The following is a 14,821-nucleotide window of genomic DNA, read 5'->3' as shown; positions in this document are numbered from 1 at the left end:
CCATATGGAGAGAAGCAAAGCAGTTCTCTATAGATTCTTAGAAAAGGATTTACATCGAACGTGCATGGTGCCTCACATATCATCTAAGTTATAACAATGTTAATTTTAAGCTATTTAGGTTTCCAGGCTCCAGGGTCCCAGGCTCCTGCAGTAAGCACAGAACGTTACATGATCAAGGACAGATTGTTTTTAAGTTCGTCACAAAACTTCATTAAGTAGCCCATTTGTATTCAGCCGGCTGTGCCTGTCTTAGGTTGTCCTCCTCTGAGGATTTTACCCGTTGTTGGCTAGCCAGCCAACCACATGGATGCACTGCCTAGGCCACCTCCTATCCAGCTAGCTACGGGACATTTCTCACAGCTTGTTTATCAATTCATCCGATGGCTTGTTCTCTAGATACTTCAGGCAGAGGCCTATAGAGTTCACCTGAGGGAACTTCTTGAACTGGTGGTGGTTGTCAGTAATTCCAGAATCTCCTGTTCTAAGTTTAGCAGCAGCATTCTGTCCCTTGGATTCTTTTTTCAGTGTATATACAAGAAATTCATGTAGGTCTATTGCAGTGGAGTCTGCATATTCCTGGCTGGAGTCTCTAGACAGCATCTTCCTTGGGACCTTTTCTTTGTTTTTATTCGTCTTCCTTTTCAGAGACATCCTTTGTGGACTTTTGTTCCTCCTTGTCAGAAGAGCAGCTGATGTGCAGTTGAATTACATCCTGGGTTTCTAGTGGTCCATCAGGAAACGGTGCAGAGGACTCCTCACATACTGCACGCCGCCCACCACCTTCAGCTCAGAATCAGACGTGGCTCTTTTCCTGGCATGAGCACAGTTGTATGTCCGCCGCTGTGCCACCTGACGCAAACTGGTGTCTTCACTCTCTTTCTCAGTTTCTTCCTTGCTTGAAGTCTTAGATATAAACTTGTTTTTGTTTATAGATTCTTCCACCAGCTTTTTGTTTGTTTGTTTGTTTCATTATTTCCAGGGTCTCCTGAGTAGTGTTACTGTTAGACGTCTTCTTCATAGGACACAGTAGCCTCTACGGACTCCTGAATAAATGTTCAGCCCTACTGGCCCGGCACTGGAACTGCGTCACATGCTAGTAACAAGTCTAACCTCACACGGGCCGTTGCGGGCCTTGCCCGCGTCTCCGCCCGCCGTCTGCCCTGTCCTCCGCAGGCCGCGGCGAGCCTTGCCTGCATCTCCTGTCGTTGTGGGCCTTGCCCGCATCTCTGCCCGCCGCCTGCCTGGCTCTCGGACGACCGTGGCGGGCCTTACCTGCGTCTCCGCCCGCCGTCTGCCCTGTCCTCCGCAGGCCGCGGCGAGCCTTGCCTGCATCTCCAGTCGTTGCGGGCCTTGCCCGCAACTCCGCTCGCCGCCTGCCCGGCTCTCCGCCTCTCCGCTGCGGTTCGGCCCGGGGGCGGGGGCGGGGGGTGGGGCGGGGGGGTGAGAGGGGCTTGGGAAGGAGGGGCGAGAGGGGAAGAAAAGGCGGGAAACCAAGCCCGGAAAGGGAGAAAAGCGGGGAGAGGAAGGATATAGTACTAATACCACTATTTTAACTACCCACTATGCCCACGCTATTCAGTTAGTGCACTAGGCACCCTCTACTAAGTAGGAAATTTTTGCTTGGTAATTCAATTTACAATTTTAAATTGTATAGTTATACAACTTTAATATTCAAGTTTACTTTAAGAAGTGAGGCTCTTACCCAAACCATTTTTTAAATATGACCAAAAGGCATATGAAAAGTACACACAATCCAACGTATTGACATAGCTAATCCCTTGGATTTATTTTTCTATGGGTTTCTTTCTTTTTTTTAAACTGATTTTATCTCAAATTCTTTTTTTTTTTTTTTCTTATTCAGTGAGTTTCTAAGATCAGAGCTGATGCTAGCACATACATACCAATACAGTATCTGTTCTGATAGGCTGGGCTTCCATTCTGAGTGATCAGCACCCACGCCCTATCCGAGACATTAAATATTTTGATTACCACTTCTGCCTAAGCTGTTGTAAACTTGTTCCACACTGGATCCGATGTAGAAATGAAACAGAATATGGCACAGTTTCAGCCAGATTTCAGTGGCAGGTGATTTTCAGGATGAAACACTCCTCCTTCTAAAGACCTGGTGCCACCTTAGCAGAAGTGCTGGTCATGGCCACTCACTGCTTCCTGAATTTCTTCATCAGGTCATTTCTCATGCCTGGCCAAGTTTAAAACCCTCCGAATGTGGTGCATCAAGTACAGAATCATTTCTCTATATATTTAAGGCTACTCATGTATATATTAAATATTGGGGAATAGCCCTGCTACAATGCAAATGTAACTTTCACACAGAAAAACTACCGTGAATTTTTTCTCTCAGGGATTTTCCAAACAACTATATACTTTAAAATGTTCCCATTTTAGAATGCTATCTTTTTTTTTATGATTGAGTTTGACTTTCCATTAAAAATTTTCTGCAGTATTTGGAAAAACAGACTTTCCAAGGGTAGTATTATTTCAAATAGTGAATGTGTAAAAGGAAAATATTCTACGTAACTAAGAAAGTGCAATTCCTCTGGCTGGTAGGTGTCACTAATATGTCTATGAGGCCGGGGTCTCTGTGTCCGCACTGAACGTTAGTGAGGTTCTCGTGGAAAACTGGAGCAGAGGTGTGTAGAGGCCCTGAGTGACCTTGGACACTAGTGCAAGGCCATTTCATAATATGCTGTAGCAAATCTTACTTCATTTGAAACCATTGTGAGTAGCTCGCATTTTCTCATCTATTGTATTCAAAACCATATACATGACAATGCTTGCTGCTTGGAAAGCACTGGAGTAAAAACTTTGGTCTTGACAGAAAAGGAAGAGAGGAGAAAAGAGGAAAACGAAACTGGAATATTTGCTTAGGAACCACTCTGCTTCTTTCTAAATATTGGCTCCTGTTAACGTTGAGAGGAACCATAGAATCACTCCCTATAAGAATGTTCCAAATAGATTTTTCTCTGACAACATATCAGATCTTAAGTCAGCTAAACATCCTTTCATCAAATGAGAACAGTAAGGAAGCTGTATCCATACAAGACGCGCATTTACAGGCCAGATTTACGTTTTCTTCTTCTGCATTCAATCCACTGTGATACGTTGTTTTGATTGAAATATGTGAAGAGAGCCTGACCTTACACATATATGCAGTTGGCAAAGGAGCCTTTTAGTAGCTTTTTCACATAAAAGTCAATTGCAAATGGTGAATCAAAAACCGTATCAATGAAATTTTAGTTCTTTGCTACGTTAACATCCATTGATCTCTCTTATACTTTGCAAAGGTCCTTTAGCTGTGTATTATTTTTTAAATCTGTGTAAAAAGCTGTGTAACATGTACTGGTCATGTGGAAAATACCAACTTATCGAATTAGGCAGATATTCCCAAATACTGATACATTTAATTACATAATCTAAAAAAAATCGTATTCATTAACAATCACCATTGGTCTCATCCAAAAAGTCTTTAAAAGTTGTCAAGTTCATGGTGGTGGATTCAACTTTTCTAAAATTTGAGGTTTTTGCTTTAAAGCTTCAATTTTATCTTTGGTAAAAAATACTGTCAATTGCTTTTCTGGAAGTGACAGTCTCCTTTCATTCTTTTGGGGAAAAAATCTGCTACATACTAAAATCTGAATAAGCGTAGTTTTTCTGTCAGTCATTCTTTGAAGCCAAATGATGTCCCATGAAAAAAGTGGCTAGTTTAGCTTGCAACTAAAGTGCACAAGTATTTTTTCTTGAGGCAACTATCTTAACAGTGTATGAAGCAGGAGTACTTTATGTGTGCCTCTCATTTCATCACCTTGTACTCAGAGGTGGAGATTTAATCACATTTACTGCAGCATCAAGGACAGGCTTCAGTGCAACTGGATTTTTTCAACTATAACTTCATGGTGGTGCAGGCTATAATAACTCCCAGTATAGTGTACAGTTTGGAACTACCACCTGGATTCATGCTAAAGCTCACGGAATTTTATTCATTGTTATTTTTGCACTAAAATGTCAACACAGTTTTAAAAAATGATAAATAGCATTTTAAAATTATTAAGAAAATAATTTTGACCCCATGGACCCCATGAAAGTGGACTGGGATCCCTAAGATTCAAAGGACCACATTTTGAGAACTGCTGCCTTAGTTACTACATAACATTGCTTTTTGTGTCTTAAAACATGCATTTTTCCATCCATGATTCTACTTACTATCTTCTTAGCCATAAATCAAGGCTTGCTCCCTGACTTCATTCAAGTTTTTACTCAAAATTCACTAGAGCTTAATGAAATTTTATTTTGAGAATATGGCAAGAGCCTAAGGCACTGCAAATATTTAAATTCATATAGGACTGCAGTAAATATGACCTTGTATAAAGGAATCCATAAATACATAGAGAATTACACTATGTTCTTTAAAGGCAAATGAATAACCAATTCCTCTAACATAATTCTACTCTTATCATTAGATACAGAGCTGTGCAGTTATTTAAAAAAAAATACGGTAATGCTACATGTAGTTCTTCCTGTCTTTAATTACTACGGAATAAAAAAGTTCAAAATACTGTGCCAGTTTTATATATATACCTCTTACATAAAAAGTCATATAATACATCCACCTACATAAAGTCAATTGAAAAAATTTCCTTTTATGTAAGTTTTATACTTTTTGAGAATTTCATCTTTTAATTTTAAAACCAGAAACCTATTAGCCCAGGCTCTATCTGCAGCTGATCAAAGTCATCTCAGAATTCCAATGAACCTAATTTCTGCATTCAACGTTATTATCAGAATTTTGGCAGAGGGACCATGCTGATGTTTAAAAATGATATTTTGGCTTATATCTAATCTGATCCACTGTGTGTTGATTTTATGTTTCATGTCTTCAGAGGCCAATCCTATTTGTCTTGTTTTCATGTCCTTGGTATATCAATGATAGACTTAAACCCTGAAAGGAATGGCCAACTGCTTAGTTTTCCAGGTGGCATGCATGTAATTCTTCCAAAATAGACATAGACCCTTAATTAGCACAAGCCATCCCCTTTTGGAAGCCTTATCAGAAATTCTCCCTGACATCTTAAGTGTAGCCTGTGGTGTATCTGCCAAACCATCCTAAGAACTGTATTAGTTTCAACTCTGTTTGCAAGCAACCATATTCAATGCAGGCTGACTGAAAGCAAAAATAGAAAGGTAGTTGTGGGAAATTTGTTATTTGGATGTAGGGGTGTCTCACGGACCCCAGCTGGACTCAGTATGGGACTGGAGCTGGGAATTGCAAAGCTGCCAGGACCCCCACTGCATACCCACTGTATCGTGCTCTTTAACAGTCTAACTTTTTCTCACTTCTTGAGTTCAAAGGGCAGAATGCAGCCACCCCACACTCTCCAATGACGTGTCCCAGTCCCAGTCATAAGGGGTCTCTCTTCTTCCCTCATTACAAATTCTTGGGAGAAAGAAATATAATGGTATATGGATATATTATATGACATTTTATGTAAAAGGTATCTAAATAAAATTCTGTCTGATAGCCAGTCCTAATCCCAAAAGCACAGTGCTGTGCTAAGTATCTATATACATTTTCATGTCAGCTCTAGGTTGATTTGGAAACTGAGAACAAGATAGTGACTGACTTGCAAATTAACTCATACTGGCTATTTGGGTTCTCCATGTGTAGTGAAGGTGGTGGCCATCACTTCATTTAATGTGGCAGAAGAGCCTTTTGGTACAAATATAATCCAAGTCACATGGGCTGTCTGATCAGGATACTTTATTGCTTTCAATAAGTCTAACAAAAGAAAAACCAAACTTGAAGCAATTTTGTTAGTTATAGAAGTATTTCACTGAGAAAAGCACCAACTCAATCACTGAACCCGAGCTGAACTTACAAACAGCATCCTCTGTGTCCCCACGTGCCCTTTTCTGCTCCTTCCTCCCCTCCTGTTATCCCACTTTCTCCACAGCTATTTGATAAACCCTCTCAGGGGAAGACGTCACTGATATTCTGTATTACCTCTCAGAAGGAACATTTTTTAAAGAGGACACTTGGAAGGGGCAATGCTTCATCCAAAGGGATAGACCTCTGACAGTATATTTACCTGCTCTCTGAAAGGACAAGGCAAAGAATGAAATACTTAGAGTGAGGTGGGCTGAAAAGTCCATCTTAGAACCCCTTGAAGTCCATCCTGGCACCCCTATGTATTAAAATCCCATATATACACGAAAGGAGCCCGTGAACCAGAGGGCAGGTTCTGAGTCCTCTGGAATTGTGAGAAATGCAAAACTTTTCATCATGGTGACTTGCAAATGAAAATCTGATATTCAAGTCTCTGAATATTACCGGAAGCAGAATGCTGATGGTATGAAAAGGAACAGAAATAGCACCCCATTCACATGCAAATATCCAACTTAATTTCAAATGAGTTTTTCTAAGTTGTGATATTTTTTGATAATTTCTGAAAATGTTTCTCCTTAAAGAAGGGCCACATCCTTTCAAAAAAAAAAGATACATTATATTAAGAGAATCAAACATATTAAGAGAGTCACATAATTTGCAAAGCTCAGGTGGTGACTGTAGAAATGGGATATTAATAATCCATGCAAGTCTACTTTTATATTTCACCCTTGAGAAAATTAAAACAATATGCAACTCCTGAACAACAATTAGTATTACCATCTGTTACTACAGACAGATGCAGTCTATAACCTTTTGCTTTGGGCTTCCTGGTTTTTAGAACATTTTTCTTCTAAACCCACTTTTTTTTTTTTTTTTTTTGGAAGAAACCTGAGCCTTCTGTGATGCTACACTAGGAAGCCAAATTTCTATCTAAAATGTTTTCACAAGTGATCAGGATAAGGGAAAACAAGAAGATGCACATCAGATTCACACATAATACTGAATCAGTTGAGACTGAAAAACTGTTAGTTATACTGGTATTTTGTAGTAATAGAACATAATTTAATTAGAAATTGAGAAATTAGAAGAACAGTCACACATAAAAAGGACAGAATTGGGGACAAAGAAGTTAATCAATTCCCTAATGCCCACACCTCCTTCTCTGAGAGCCTGACTGTCCCTGTAGCCCAGAGGAAACTTTCCTTCCTTCTATGTGACATTGACTCTTGTCCACAGAATGAGTGAAAGTGGAGTGACAGTGGCCCCCTGACCCTCATAATGAGTCACCCCAGTTCTCTCTCATGGGAATCTGGAATTGCAACATGGACACTAAGGGATTTTTGCTTCATGCTATTAAAAATATTTCTAGATACATGATACCGAGAGTCCTGGTGAGTTCCGTGACGAGACAGCCACATGCCAGCCCCGTCCTCCACAGTCCGGCCCTAACTTATCACACAGCCTTACACCCCACCATTCTCCAAATCAAACTTTGCAAAGGCATCAACTTCTTATTAAAGTTGCTTTCTGCTTTCCTGTCTCCTTTCCTTTATTCATTTTATCTCCTGTATTATGAAGTACATTTCCTACCACACTTTGCTATCCAATTTCTATGCTCCCTTCAAGTTCAGGAAGAAAGCTTTACTAACATCAGAGCACCAAGCAGGGGTGAGTATAGATGAAATCTGAAATATTTTTCTTATGGATAAGTACATCATTGTTGAGGATTTGATGTGAGATTTGAAAAGGCAGACAAAAGCCTAAAAAATTTAGAAAATTATTTTTGGATTATCAGGAACTTTATAGAGCTGTTAGAATTGTAGGAGACTTTGGGGGAGGGTATAGCTCAGTGGTAAAGTGCATGCTTAGCTAGCATGCGGTCCTGGGTTCAATCCCCAGTACTTAACATTAAATAAACAAACAAACAAACAAACAAACAAATAAACAAACCTAATTACATACCCCAGTCCCCAAATAAGGGTAAGGCTTTAAAAAAGAAAGGAAGAAAGAAAGAAAAAAAGCTATTTAAAAAATTGGAAAAAAAAAAAAAAAGAATTTTACGAGACTTGGAGCCAACCTTAAGAAGATTATGATCTGGCAAGCAAATAATTTTTCAGTATAGTAGACTTTCTTGGAACTACTATGTTGATCTTTAAGAGGTAGGTAGGTGCACACCCACTACCTCCCTAAGCCCTCTCCAGGCTGTTCTAAAGTCTGGTGGCATGGTACCTGAAATCTTCTGGAAAACTGGCCTTTGTTCTGGTTCTCAGCACTAAGTTCAGAAGTGAGCTAGAACATGAACTCAGCTGGGAGAGTCTGGGGAAGTGGGCAGGTTTATTTATATATTTATTTCTGGTCTATTCAGGTTTTCTAAAAGCTATACCTTTAAGAAGTACTGGCATCCAATTTTTCCTCAGTGAATTCTTTCAAATGTTCAAGAAACAGAAAATTCTGATGACTTTATAACTGTACTAGAGCACAGAGAAAGAAAAGTTTTGTTTTGTTTTGTTTTGTTTTGTTTAATAAAATCAGCATATAAATTTTGATGGAAATAGCACAAAAAAGAAAATTATAGGCTAGGCTCACATGTGAATATCTATGCAAAAATCCTGACTAAGGAGGAAAATAAAATCCAATAATAAACTGAAAAAAGTCCACAAAACCAAGTGGAGTTTATCCTAGGACTTTATAAGAGGCTTAGTATTAGGATGTTTATTAACATAATTATTTACCATATAAATAGGTCAAAAGAAAAGATATTATCATGTTGATAGGTGTAGAAGTGGCATTTGGTAAAAAGTCAGTGTTGCAGAGGAGGGTGTAGCTCAAGTGGTAAAGCACATGCGTAGCATGCAGCAGGTCAGTCCTGGTTTCAATCCCCACTACCTCCTCCAAAACTAACTAAATAAACAAACCTAATTATCTCCCCACCCGAGCCCACTCAAAAAAGTGCCTATTCTTGACTTCAAACAAATTACAGTAAAATACAATCAAATGAATATTTCTTTAATATGATAAGATAAATCTGTCAAACTAAGATGTAGGCTCATACTTATGGCAAAACACAAGCATTTGTATTAAAGTCACAAATAAAATGAGGATGCTACTATCCCTCATGCTAATTGACAAAAAAACAAACAAACAAAACCACACACACACAAACAACTTGTGTCTGAAAGTCTCTGTTCTTGTTTAGGAGAAAACCCAGCACCATCACATTTACTCAAGTTTTCAGATGCTAGTAAACCAGAAACTATTTGTAAAATGGTTTTTATTTCAATCACAGATCAACATCTCTTCTTTGGCTTTTCCATTTCCTTCATTTCCTCTCTCGGAGAAATCCCTTGATGGAGCACAGGGAAGGGGAGGCAATTATGGTTTCAGTGTCAGACAGAACTAGAAAGGACATGGTCCCTCCTGGGGTCTCTCTTACCTGATGGGGACCACTGTGTGTGCTCTGGTTAACGGTCTTGGGAGAGGCCAGGAGGCCTGCTTCCCATAGCCTGGGCCTGACGCAAATGCTTCCTAAGTGCCAGTCTTGCGGTTGGATGTGGGATGTAGGCTGGTGCAGCCTAGTTGGTTCCATTCCTTGTGCTGTGGCCTTCAAGGCTCACATGAATCATCTCTTTGCAGCAAAGGCAGCTGTGGTAGCATCTGTCAACCTGGGGTCCTCTGTCTCAGGTGGCTGCCACTCACCAGCTAATAGGTGATTATCAGCTCTGTCCCTTGTGGGCCCCTCTCTAAATTGAATCCAATAAAGTCCTTATAAATGAGTTTAGTGGAATAAAATCAAACCAACCCCTGGCTCTTTTTTTGCAGAAGTGCCTGGTCTCAGTTGATGTTTTGTTTAAACAAAGAAAACAAAAACCGAAACCCCCTTAGTTTCTATAAGAGCTACCTGGGGTAGCAAATAATCATATTTATAATGAATATGTTGATCTGGTTGACTGCCTGCAGCTGGCCCTTCAGGAGGTGATTCTAATCCCACAGGGAGGAAGGGCAGTCCCAGGACAGAGTTGGGGCAAGAAAAGTACAGTTACTGGCAGCCTACTGTTGCCAAGGGTCTTAACAGATATTTTCTCATCGAATCCTTTCAATCTCCTGCAATAAGTATCCCCAACCCGGTTTTACAGGTGAGGAAGAGACATTCAGAATTTATAAAGAGAAGGGACAATATATTATTGAGGAGTAGGGAATTTGGTCATTAGTCAGGAAGAATCGAAAGAGCTTCTGGAATTTGGGAATATCTGCCTCAGGCTCAGGGTGAGTCTCAGACAAAGAATTAAGCCAGGCCTTGGCCCGTTCCTCCATCTCTGGATTTCCTCGTGGAATATTGCTATAATTATTAGATTAATGGTGTCAGTGGGTTGCAGTCCTTCATGCATTGAATTTTCTCCTAGACTAGATCATCTCTCATAATAAATTATTACCGCTTGTTATGACAGGAGCAGAGAGAATCACTCAATGCCAGAATTTAATTTCCCACCCATGCCTAACTATAGACGGTTCATCCAGGGAACATCGTTTACCTGAAACTCCATCCATCCTTTTAAAAAAGTGAAGTGAACGGATGCTTTGTTTTTGCAACTTGAACAAGCACATTACACAGCAAGGAGGAAACTTTTTCTTTCCTTCTTGGCCACGAAGGATTAACTGGAACCACTTGCTCTTTTGCGAAGGTAAACCAGCCCGAGCCCAGCCGGTCATGGAGACTCGCACCGAGGAATGCGTCCTCCCTCTAGCCCAGGTCTCAACAGCACAGAGGGAATGGAAACCTTGTGCAACAACTTAAATAAAAAGAAATACTAAAGAAAATCCCTCCTCTTTACTCTCTTGAGCGCCCCAATCCTAACACAGACATATAAGGATGTAAGGAAGAAAGCAACAGTCTTAGCAGCAAGATTTCCTCTTGACTAAAATCTGAATTGAAAGACACTCTTTGAATCTCTCCTTTGCTCAAGTTTGTGCAATTGAATTTTCTTGGAATTCACAAAGTTACTGCGTTTAAATAAATTAAAATTCCTCTTGAAAGTCATTTCCTTGGCAACTGTAACAAGCTTTTAATTGCTTTCCCACAGCCAGAAACCTCAGTTCTGACACTGTAATCAAGACCACAAACCTTTTTTCCAAAAGAGGGAAAGGGGTTGCTAAGTAGAGAATCCCACTACAGCTTGTAGCCTGTGTTTTTTGGTGCACATTCTCCAAGGCCAGGACTGGTGGCAGCAGGTACCTGGGCAGGGGGGACCTTCAGTGTGGATCTTTCGATGCTTCTTCACTACTTGCTTTTTGAGGCGTTGGGAAGTCTTTAACGGCTTGGGGAGACCAAGTCGCTCCTCCTCCTCGTGTGCTGCCAGTGACCCATTCCCCTTGTGTCAATGGAAGCTGGGAGGGCTTGGGGACGGGACCATATTAGTCATTCCAGTGAAGCCAGAGCTAATGGCCCATGTCATTCGCTCTGACTCTGATGGGTGCCTGTCTGAGGCAAGGATGCTCCCTGAGGAAGAGGGTGCAAACTGGTCTGGATGTTTCATCCCAGCTGAGGTAGCTTACTTCCTCTTGTTCCTCCTTTCTCCTCAGTGACCCTGCCCAGCCCTTCTGGGTCTTTTTTCTCTGCAAAAGCAAAGGCTGAGTCTGCGGCTGTGTCATTTTCTACGGGGAGATGCTGCTGCCATGTCCTCTGTGTGTTTAAGATGATCTTGTCTATGTGACTAAAGTAGGATGAAGGGCTTTGGCCGGGAAGCCTGGTCCTTACAGGCAGCAGCACAGAATCAAAAGATAATTAGCATATCCTGAACATTCCCTGTGTTCCAGGCACTGGGTTCTCCTCTCATCTGAATCTTCACTCCCACCCTAGGAGGAAGCCCTATTTTTGTCCTCGCTTTACAGATGAGAGAACGGAGGTTCAGAGAGGTCAAGTGATCAGCTCAGGGTCTCAGAGCTAATCAAGAGCAGAGCTGGCGTTCAAGGCCAGGCAGTCTCTCCAGCAGCTGCCTTGTTGAAGGAATGAAAAGGTGAGCAAACAGCGCCGATCTCTCCTGGCAGGAGCCCAGGTGTCCAGGCCACCTCCAGCCCCGCCCTTTAGGATATCTCCTCCCTGAAATTACAGCACTCGTAACACCTACTAAATTAGATTATATTTATGTGGCCATGGTAGTCCCTGGGAAGGAAATTAATAGGACTCAGTGCCTCAGTGGATGTCAAGGACAAGAAGCAGAACCCTTGGGCCCCCTTTGGTTTCATAATTAACTGCTCTGGTTTGTTGTTTTATCATAAACACTGGGCTGGTAATTTCAATGCTGGTTGGGTTAGCATAAGAATTGGAATCTCTTTACTACTAACAGATGAAAAAATATCAAGTGAGGTATGGGAATAGGGACACTATTAAAAATCTCGTATACATCGGGGTAATGTTTTTACAGTCAAAACAAATCTCTTTAGTCATTTTGTCTTTAAGTACTTACATATACCCATTGCATAGATATTTGGGAATTGCAGCTCATTGAAGGCCAGAAGAAAAACAAACTTCTCTGATGTCCTTTTGGGATGAAGAAGTTAAAATAGAATAGAGTCAGCTCTCTCTCCTTAAATTCATCTCCCTCCCTACCCACTACTGGAAACTTCCACTAAGAATTAACTGGGATGGCAAGAATAAAGAAAAGAATTGAGTTTATTAAGTCATTTCTAATCAGAGCTTCCTTCACATAAGCAAAGACAGATTTAGACCAGATGCTTTTCCTAAGCAGACATTTTGATACATGTTGCTGAGGATTGTCAGTTTCCATGCCAGGCAAACAATGTCAAATGTGTCCATTTGTTTCAATCACAGCCCAGGAAACATTAGGAGATGTGAAGTAGAAAAAGAATTGCCATTCTACTGGCTAAAGACTGGGAAACTGCTAGCTCCTCAAACAGACTAGAACTCACTCTCATCTGAAGTCAACAGAGTGAAATGAAGAGATAGTTTTGATATTTCAGAGTCACAACTTCTCCACCCATCAAAGACTAATTCTGAAGGTCGTTGTTTATGTGAAATATCACAAAAGATTTTAGGTTCTAATATCTTTCAGTGGTTACCAGGGGAAAAAAAATGTTATTTTGTATGGCCAGAGTGGAGTCAAAGACAGCACCTGCCTGGATAAACTGCGATAAAATGCAAGCAATCAGGTATGAGGAATCCAATGCCAGTTGGGATGTGTGTCAATCTGAAAATGAAAATATTATTGGAAGATGAGTAGCTTCTTACAACATGTAGACTATGCCCCAGTCCACAGTCTTTTGAAGCAAAAGCTAAGGGCCTTGAAATGGAGTATGGGGGTGGAAGAATCAGAAAGAATTGATGGAATTAGTGGTTCTCAGATTTGCGATTTACAGAAAAAATCACCATCTCCCACCTACATCCTTCCTTGGAGATGAGGTAGTCCCACACTCATTTCTCAGCTGAAGGAATGGACGTAGCTAAGGTCACACCCCAGACCAGGGGCAGAACCAGTGATCTTGGTGGAGTGCCTTCTACTTGTAGGAGACCACGGGAGACCGGAGAATCTTGTCAGGGTATGTGTGTTGTTGGAGGGGGCCAGGAAGGAGAGGTGATAACACAGAAGGATAAGAAACAGACTCTGCACATGCTTTACCTGGGTGAGCAGAAGAACATGCAAAAGATGTTTCCAGCCTGAACCTGTTATGCACAGATACTAATGACCAAGAGAGTGTTTAAGGATTAAGCAAGAGCTGATTTATAAAATTCATGTACAGTTACTGTCATTACAACAAGACTTGTTGAACGCTCTTGGGTACAAAGCACCACGCTAACTGCTAATGATGTATTTAACCCCCACAAAAACCTTGTGAAGAATATCACTGTCATAACAACATCCATGAAGATATGAGGAGGACTAAGAGATTCTCCCCAGGCTGAGGGAATAGAGGGAACAAAGACAGGAATGTCAAGGTGTTCCCGCCACATCTGGCTTCTCCACTGGTTCCCTTACAAGCAATATTGAAATTATCCAGAAACTTCCTCTCTTATGTCCTCCCCTCCCCCATGTCTGCTTGAAGTGCTCTCTCTTTACTCCAGACTAATATCTTTTAGAGCCTCTCAAGCCCATAGGGGCAACCTGGACCTGATAAGACAAATCAGGATATACTCCGCTAATTAAATTAAATTCTAGCTTTTAACCTGCACACATTCTTAACCCCCGAGAGCTTGGGAGAAAATCCCCTTAACATGTGATGCCTCCCAAATCCACAGAGGTCCAGAAATAAACCGGACACAAAGGAAATACACAACAGCCCACGCGTAGCCTGCACGTGTATGGTTTGCACTGTTGTATACAATTGCACCTAAATTGTATACAATATGTCCCAGCTGTCCTGAAAGGTGTGTGCGGCCTCACTGAGCTTCCTGGGCACAGGCCATGGGCCATGGGTTTTGCTTTAGAACTGAGAATCCAGGAACTGAGAACACTGACTGGATATTTGATCTCATTATGGCAATATTATTATGAGTTTCACTTGTAATCCTTGTTTTGAGAACTTTTTTTTTTTTAAAGGAGTCTTTATCTTTTATGGATTCATATGAAAATAATTGGGTGTTGGGGAGGATATGGGGTAGGGGGATAGATGAAACATGATTCAGGCTCTGAATTAGTAACTTTTGAAGCTGGGTGAAGCCTTTGTGGAAGGTTACTATACTGTTTTCTCCACTTTTGTATGTATGTGGAATTTTCTGTAATAAAATACATTAAAAAAAAAAAGGATCTGACTGAAGGAGAAATCAGAGCGGTGAAACAATATCCTTCAGAAGCAATACACTAGAAATTGACACATTGTAATTGACTGCACTTCAACTAAAAAAAAAAAAAAAGTAATTGCAAAAGTAAGGGCTTTTTTCCCAAACAAAGATCCAAAGACACTCTGAGC

This window comes from Camelus bactrianus, chromosome 35, assembly GCF_048773025.1.
Source record: "Camelus bactrianus isolate YW-2024 breed Bactrian camel chromosome 35, ASM4877302v1, whole genome shotgun sequence".
Classification (NCBI taxonomy): domain Eukaryota; kingdom Metazoa; phylum Chordata; class Mammalia; order Artiodactyla; family Camelidae; genus Camelus; species Camelus bactrianus.
The sequence above is the reverse complement of the archived record's forward strand: the minus strand, read 5'-3'. Positions refer to the sequence as shown.